Source organism: Mustelus asterias, unplaced genomic scaffold, assembly GCF_964213995.1.
Source record: "Mustelus asterias unplaced genomic scaffold, sMusAst1.hap1.1 HAP1_SCAFFOLD_50, whole genome shotgun sequence".
Lineage (NCBI taxonomy): Eukaryota > Metazoa > Chordata > Chondrichthyes > Carcharhiniformes > Triakidae > Mustelus > Mustelus asterias.
This window is the reverse complement of record NW_027590123.1, coordinates 1243762-1252912: the sequence shown is the minus strand read 5'-3', so window position 1 is coordinate 1252912 and position 9151 is coordinate 1243762. Positions and strand designations below refer to the sequence as shown.

The 9151-nt window shown below is 42.9% G+C and overlaps 1 non-coding gene across 1 annotated transcript; it reads right to left on the bottom strand.

The window, feature by feature from the left end:
- Positions 1 to 1228: 1228 nt before the first annotated feature.
- trnap-agg (transfer RNA proline (anticodon AGG)) lies at positions 1229 to 1318 on the bottom strand. Its single transcript is given in 2 exon segments — positions 1229 to 1264; positions 1283 to 1318. It is a non-coding gene; the product is annotated as a tRNA-Pro (tRNA).
- Positions 1319 to 9151: the final 7833 nt, after the last annotated feature.

Sequence of the window (9151 nt, the reverse complement as noted above, 5' to 3'; positions counted from 1 at the left end):
AGCTGACATGCCAAATTTCCTAAGTCTTCTGAGAAAGTAGAGGCGTTGATGGGCTTTCTTCACTATAGTGTCGGCATGGGAGGCCAGGACAGGTTGTTGGTGATCTGGAGACCTAAAAACCTGAACCTCTTGACCCATTCCACTTCGTCCCCTTTGATGGAGGCAGGGGCATGTTCCACTCTACGCTTTCTGAAGTCAATGACAATCTCCGTTTTGTTGACATTGAGGGAGAGATGACAGAAATGAGAAATGAGAAAATACTTTGCGGTTCACGGCCTCAGGGTGAGGTACGCACTAAATCAGAAAATGAGTACACCACAGAATAAGGCCATGCTAAGGAATGGCAATATAATTCCAAGTCAGGATGGTGAGTGACTTGGAGGAGAACTTGCAGGTGGTGATGTTCCCATGTGTCTACTACCCTTTTCCTTCTGTATGGAAGTGGTCGTGGGTTTCGAAGGTGCTGTCTAAGGATCTTTGGTGAATTGCTGCTGTGTATCTTTTAGATACACATCGCTGCTACTGAGCATCGGCTGCGGTGGTATTGAATGCTTGTAGATGTGGTGCCAATCAAGCGGGCTGCTTTGTCCTGGATAATGTCAATCTTCTTGAGTGTTTTTGGAGCTGCACCCATCCAGGCGAGGTGGGAATATTCCATCACGCTCCTGACTTGTGCCTTGTAGATGGTGGACAGACTCTGGGGAGTCAGGAGGTGAGTTATTCGCCACAGTATTCCTGGCCTCTGACCTGCTCTTGCAGCCATTGTGTTTATGTGGCGAGTCCAATTGAGTATCTGGTCAATGGTAACCGTAAGGATGTTAACAGCGGGGGATTCAGTGGTGGAAAAACTATTGACAGTCAAGAGACGGTGGTTAGATTTTCTCTTAAGGTGATGGACATTGTCTGGCATTTGTGTGGCGCGAATGTTACTTGCCACTTGTCAGCCCAAAACCTACAGTCTTATATAATGCAGCACACTGCGGACTTTCGAAATATGAAATAGAAACAGAAAATACTGGGTTATGCCAGTATTTCTGGCACTATCTGTGGAGCGAGAATCAGAACTAACGTTTCCCGTCCAGATGTCACATGTGGGTGTCCGAGTGGGCTCTTTCCGTGCTGTAAAACTCTGTGCCTCGTTGACTCTTTTTCGGAGCCAGTCAGCAGAAAGCCCTTTGCACCTGAAACAAATCACAACATCTGACTTGGTCAAAAAGAAACAAATGAGGGGCTCGTCCGGGATTTGAACCCGGGACCTCTCGCATGCTAATGAACTGCGACACCCTAAGCGAGAATCATACCCCTAGACCAACGAGCCTGCACGTCAGCCGGTAGTGAAATAAAAATTGTTTAGCTTTCTACAAAGCAGTTCTGACACTTGAGTGAACGCCGAAATTGTTTAAATAACTCACCGCATCGGCATTTGTGGACTTTAAGTTCCAGCAAAATATCCGTCCAATGTTGTAACCTCGACTGTTTGCAACTGGGGGCTTTTGTTTATAAAGTACACATGTTACAGTCAATTATTTTAACCCAGCGACTTCAAAATGTGACAACTCTGAGTCTGCCTTTGATATTTGATCACTTTTGAAAGGTGTTGTCTGTCAGACAGTTAAAAGATCTGGAACATTTAAAGTACAGAGTGATGACATGGTTCACCTGGGAGATCTGCGGGTTTGTGTGAAAGGATCGGGGAGCGATTGGACTTGATGTGATAGTAATATGAGTAAAAACATGTCAAATTTCCCAACAGTGACAATCAGTAACCTCAGTGAGAGAAAACACTCAGACGGGGCTGTATTGTCACGTTCACTATGAGTAAATTTTCTCTGAAGTTTAACCCCATGTGTTGTCCTGACAATGAATCATTGATTATCGACCTGTGCCAGATTTTGTCTGAGGTCCGCGGGAGCCTCATTCACTGTGGCTCTCAGTGCACAGTAATACTCGGCGCTGTCTGTCACCTTCAAATCTTTCATGGGCAAGTGAAAAGAATTTTGTTTCAGGTTGAGATTCCCGCTGCAGTATAAGAAACCTGGAGCCGTTTCGGTACATTAGCGGCTCTGAGCAGTCAATGAGGAGCTCGGTGTGTATACTGGCGATACCAGAACAGTTAATGTTGTGTACTTAAACTCGATCCCGAGTAACTGCAGGGTATTGCTGAATCTTCACCCCCTGCTGCTTGAACTCCTGGTTCTGACTGGGACACTGAGTCACCGTTACTGATGTCTGAAAATAGGGAACAGACACGCAGTGGGTTAGAAGGAGTAACAACAATGGAATAATCCCCTCGAGATGGAAATGGGGAATGAATCTGGTGACTGGCAGATGTCACGCAGAAGTTCAAAATGACAAACCTGCAATCAGGACAATAACCAGAGTGAGACAGAGTTTCACCCCCATGGTTCGAGACTGAACACCAGAAACAGAGAGACTGATCACTGTCTGAATCAGGTCTGCAATTGGAGATGTTGAAACAGTCAGGGGGATGCTAGGAGGTCCAAGGGGACTCCATCTCTCCGCCCATCTTTACATCTTCAAACAGACAACTCCTTTAGAAAGGGGTTGTGATCTTTCATAGGTGATCAGAGAGTGTTCTCCCGTGGACAGCACAGCCGCATATTGGAAACAGGTACACACACGGCAACCTGAAAAGACTGACACATATAAAGATCGTAGAATCGTAGAACCCCGACAGTAGAGAAGGAGGCCATTTGGCCCAGAGAGTCTGTACCGACCACAATTCCACCGAGGCCCTATTCCCGTAACCGCACACAGAATCTCCCTGACACTAGGGGTCAATTTATCATGGCCAATCCACCTAATCCGCACATCTTTGGTCTGTTGGAGGAAACCACAGCATCCGAGGAAACCCAGCAGACATGCGGAGAACAGATACACACACGGTCACGCGGAAAGACCAACACGAATAAGGATATATAACCATATAGATATATGCCCAGACAGTGACATCAATTCTAACGTCCCTCGTTAAAAATCCAGAATTATTCTGCAGATTTCTGACACCTATTAGTTTGCGTTGCTCACCATGATAATGCATGAATAACTCCACCTCCGTGTTCACTAGAAGCCTCGGATACTGCACAGAATCAACATAGAGACATGTAAACTATGTGATAGATTCCCAAACCGATCGACTCAAACATAGATTCATAGAGGTTTACAGAATGGAAACAGGCCCTTCGGCCCAACTTGTCCATGCCGCCCTTTTTTTAAACCCCTAAAATAATCCCAATTGCCCCCATTTGACCCATATCCCTCTATACCCATCGTACCCATGTAACTGTCGAAATGCTTTTTAAAAGATAAAATTGTACCCGCCTCTACTACTCCCTCTGGCAGCTTGTTCCACTAGACACACGGACAATCACTAAGAAAGATAACCAAGCAGATTAACACAGCCATTGACACACAAAAGAGAAATGAACTCATTGGCAACGTAAAAAGCGTGCGAGCTCCAGAGTAAACTTCCTGAACTGGAATTCCCTGGTGTGGTGTAAGTGCGGCAATATCGTGTTAGATATTCATTGCGATGGAACACGACATTTTAACAACAGGAGCAGCCAGAAATCTATTTCGCATCAATGGTGATCATTGATTGACGACTCGACGTGACCCTTTTGCAGACTAAGCAATAATGGATGTATTTATTTTTACCGCCAAACATGTTCTGGATGCGTCCGTGTCCAGAATTTATTTACTGGTGTCACAACCAGGCTTACATTAATACTGCAAGTTACTGTAAAAATCCTCTCGTCGCCACATTCCGCGTATCATAGAATCATAGAAACCCTACAGTGCAGAAAGAGGCCATTTGGCCCATCGAGTCTGCACCGAACACAATCTCACCCAAGCCCTACCCCCATATCTATCCACTAATCCCGCTAACCTCCGCATCTCAGGACACTAAGGGCAATTTTAGTATGGCCAATCAACCTAACACGCATATCTTTGGACTGTGGGAGGAAACCCACGCAGACACGAAGAGAAGTGATTGCAGAGCCTCTGGCTCTGATCTTCAGGTCGTCGTTGGCCTCTGGTATAGTACCAGAAGATTGGAGGTTAGCGAATGTTGTCCCATTGTTTAAGAAGGGGAACAGAGACTTCCCCGGGAATTATAGACCGGTGAGTCTCACTTCTGTTGTCGGCAAGATGTTGGAAAAAATTATAAGGGATAGGATTTATAGTTATTTGGAGAGTAATGAATTGATAGGTGATAGTCAGCATGGTTTTGTGGCAGGTAGGTCGTGCCTTACTAACCTTATTGAGTTTTTTGAGAAAGTGACCAAGGAGGTGGATGGGGGCAAGGCAGTGGACGTGGTATATATGGATTTTAGTAAGGCGTTTGATAAGGTTCACCATGGTAGGCTTCTGCAGAAAATGCAGATGTATGGGATTGGGGGTGATCTAGGAAATTGGATCAGGAATTGGCTAGCGGATAGGAAACAGAGGGTGGTGGTTGATAGTAAATATTCATCATGGAGTGCGGTTACAAGTGGTGTACCTCAGGGATCTGTTTTGGGGCCACTGCTGTTTGTAATATTTATTAATGATCTGGATGAGGGTATAGTTGGGTGGATTAGCAAATTTGCTGATGACACCAAAGTCGGTGGTGTGGTAGACAGTGAGGAAGGGTGTCGTAGTTTGCAGGAAGACTTAGACAGGTTGCAAAGTTGGGCCGAGAGGTGGCGGATGGAGTTTAATGCGGAGAAGTGTGAGGTAATTCACTTTGGTAGGAATAACAGATGTGTTGAGTATAGGGCTAACGGGAGGACTTTGAATAGTGTGGAGGAGCAGAGGGATCTAGGTGTATGTGTGCATAGATCCCTGAAAGTTGGGAATCAAGTAGATAAGGTTGTTAAGAAGGCATATGGTGTCTTGGCGTTTATTGGTAGGGGGATTGAATTTAGGAGTCGTAGCGTTATGTTGCAACTGTACACAACTCTGGTGCGGCCGCACTTGGAGTACTGTGTGCAGTTCTGGTCCCCACATTACAGGAAGGATGTGGAGGCTTTGGAGAGGGTGCAGAGGAGGTTTACCAGGATGTTGCCTGGTATGGAGGGGAGATCCTATGAGGAGAGGCTGAGGGATTTGGGATTGTTTTCGCTGGAAAGGCGGCGGCTAAGAGGGGATCTTATTGAAACATATAAGATGATTAGAGGTTTAGATAGGGTGGATAGTGATAGCCTTTTTCCTCTGATGGAGAAATCCAGCACGAGGGGGCATGGCTTTAAATTGAGGGGGGGTAGTTATAGAACCGATGTCAGGGGTAGGTTCTTTACCCAGAGGGTGGTGAGGGATTGGAATGCCCTGCCAGCATCAGTAGTAAATGCGCCTAGTTTGGGGGCGTTTAAGAGATCCGTAGATAGGTTCATGGACGAAAAGAAATTGGTTTAGGTTGGAGGGTCACAGTTTTTTTTTTTAACTGGTCGGTGCAACATCGTGGGCCGAAGGGCCTGTTCTGCGCTGTAATGTTCTATGTTCTAATGTGCAAACTCCACACAAACAGTGACCCAAGCCGGGAATTGAACCCAGGTCCCTGGAGCTATGAAGCAGCAGTGCTAACCACTGTGCTACTGTGTTGCCCTGTGTGAAGTCCGTGTGAACACGACAGATTCCGCATCCATTCTCGAGGTTCTCTGTTCGGATGTTCGGGACACAGGAGGACAACACAAGAAGACTGTTTCAGGTGTAGTGATTCATTCGCGTCTGTTATATTCCACACTCTGTGTGATGTTGTGGAGTAAATGTCTTTATATTAGATATAATTCAGAAATAATGAGGAGATGCTTCATCAGACTTAAATTCGTTTTCTAAAATCGATATGAAATCAATTGCATAAATAAATATATGTTTATATTGAAAACTATATCGGGAAGCTAAATCCAATACTTCCTGCCATTGGGTAAGGGAAAGGTTGTTAAAGCAAATTGTACATGGATTCCGCAGAAACTCCTTCTTCAAATGGGGATTTTTCAATGAATTAAAAGGGAGAAAAATCAGCTTCATGGAATGAGAGGAGGAAATTGAAAGTGGAACAAAGAACAGTTCAGCACAGGAACAGGCCTTTCGACCCACCAATCCCTCAACGACATGTTAATTGTTTAGCTCCTCATAAAATAATTCGCATAGATCTGATGGATTGATGAGCCTCTCGTCGTTCTGTGCCATTGTCAACCATTTTCGATCATTCTTAGATTAATGCGTCTACAGCATTCCCAATGAATGTTGCAACATTTCAAGACAGTCCCCTTGGGCTACGGAGCAGCCAACAGTTTCTGTGGTGTAGTGCTGATTGCATTTGCCTCACGCACGCAACGGCCCACGTTCGAAATCGAGCAGAAGCATTAATGAAATTTGTTCATTAAGGTTGAGGGAAGTCTGTATAATTTCAGATTGTAGCTGAACATTATCCGAAACTCGATGTTACAGCCATGTTATATTTGCGCTCACCTCGGCCTCAAAAGCTTTCAGCAAAATCAGAAACCTTGTATTTTCATGACGCAATGAGAGGAAATAGATGTTCCTTTTTTAAAACCGTGCACATATTAGCAATATTTTCAGTCCACACCAGAATTTAATAGGTTTATAAATGCAGACTAACATAATTCATCACCAACTGAAACATGTCTAATCGTATTGTGTGCTTAAAAATACAGATACAAGTGATACTGTCACTGAACGAGAGGAAATGGAGCACATTTTCCCGAAGCATCTTTTGAAAATTGTTCTTCATAATAACGAAATAGGGAAAACCTCTCAGACAGAAGAGGAAATCGAGAATCAAAGCAGACCGTCTGGATCTCCTATAGATGAACGAGATTTAGGCGCCAGAATGTTTGTCACACAGAATAAAGAGGGATCAAGTATAACTAACAGATCATTCTTGAATCTCTTCCCTTTAAAGATATTTGATTTGGTTTAAAAGCTGATCATGGTCAAACTCAAGAAAGCACCATGGGATGTGTATTACCCGTGACTCGATTTATTTTGTTGGTCAATAATATTTGCAATTCAATGTTGTATATTTCAGACATATTCAATCCGCAATGAAGATATCTGTGTTAAATAAATGGATTGATGTTAAATGTTGATTACCGAACAAATACTGGATATAACTGTTTGAAGTTAATCGATCGTATATGAGAATGATGCATCAATGATGGAGCAGAAATCATTGCTCCCTTAGACATTTGTCCGATGAACGCTTTTAAATTTTGAAATTCGAGACAAGTTGAGACATCACGTTGAGAGTAACGGTTGTCTTCTTGCACTGAGGTAAATGGACTCTCAGTCCTAACCATTCGAATCTGCAGCAATAGAGCGGAGTTGTACAATGCAGTCAGACCGATTGTATATTCCAGAGATATTAAATTCAGAATTTGGACATACATATTGAATAACTGTATTGATATTAAAAATTGAATGAAGATCCAAGGTGGATTGGGCATGCTAAATTACCCTTTGGTTAGATTGAATAGCCATGCGAAAGGAGTAGCGTTGCGGGGGAAACGAGGGAAATGGCCTGGTTATGATGTCCTGGCGTCGCTGCTGATTCGTTCGATCGAATACCTTTTCTGCACTGATTCTATGATTGTATGAAAAAAATACTGAGTATAATTGGTTGAAATTATTCGCAGGAAGATAAGAATGAAGCATTGATGATTGAGCACAAATCAGTGCTTTCTTAGACATTTGCCGGACGAACTCTTTTTAATTTTGAAGAACAAGATAAGTTGAGATATCAGGTTGAAAGTCAGGGATGTGCTCTTGTATTAAGTGATATGGGCCCGCAATCATACCACTCAAACCTGCAGCAACATAGTGGAGTTAAACATTGTAGTCAGGCCCATTGAGGCCCCAATCCTATCACTTGTTTCTGCAGTGGAGTGGTTATCCCGTTCGCCTAAAACACAAAAAGTTCCTGGTCCGAAACAGGGAAGCAGCATTCGTTAAGCTTTCTCATGGAAGATGAGGGAAATCCTGTATGATTTCAGTTCGTTGCTGAACATTATCCGAATCTCGACATTACAACAATATTATCTTTGCTCTGACCTCAAACTCAAATGGTTTCTGCGAATAAGAAATGCTGATTTTTTCGACGCACTGACAGGAAAGAAACGTCTCTATTTTGAGAACGTGCACATAGTATCATCTTGTTCAGTGGACAACAGAATTTAATGGGTTCATAGGTGCAAACTAAAATAGCGAATCACCATCTGAAACATGTCTAATAGGAGTGTGTGCTCAACAAGACAGACACAAGTGATACTCGAAGTGAACTAGAGGAAATGGCACACATTTCCCAGAAGAATCTTTTTTTAAAAATTGTTCTTCATAACATGGAAATCGGAAAAAACACACAGACAGATGAAGAAATGGAGACTCAGTGCGGATCAACTAGACTTTCCTATAGGTGGCCGGAATTTATACGCCTGAATGTTTCACACTTATAATAAAAAAGGCTCAAGTATACCTCACCGATAATTCTTCAATCTCTTCCATTTAATTATAGTTGACTTTGTTTAAAAGCTGATGATGGCCAATCTCAAACAAACAACCATGGGATCTGTATTACCCGGTGACTCGACTCTTTTCGTTGGCCAGTTATGTTTGCAATTCAGTGATATTCAATTTCCGAGATAGTCAATTCATAATGAAGTCATATGTGTTAAACAATGTATTGATATTAAATATTGAAACAAATACTGAGTACAATTGTAAAATGAGCTTTGACAAAATGTCATCTGGATTCGAAACGTCAGCTCTTTTCTCTCCTTACAGATGCTGCCAGACCTTGTGAGATTTTCCAGCATTTTCTCCTTTGGTTTCAGATTCCATCATCTGCAGTAATTTGCTTTCATTAATGAGCACAATTGGTTGAGATTATTCGAAGGAAGATGAAAATAATGCATTAATGAATGAGTGGAATTCATTGTTGCCTTAGATATTTGACAGGCGATCGCTTTAAAATTTTGAAGTTCAAGATAAGTTGAACAATCATATTGACAGTAACGGTTATCTTCCTGAAACAAGGGACATGGGCTCTCAGTCGAACCATTTGAAACTGCAGCAACACAGCACAGTTGAACATTGCAGAGAGGCGGATTTGCTATCATTGCTGTCACCT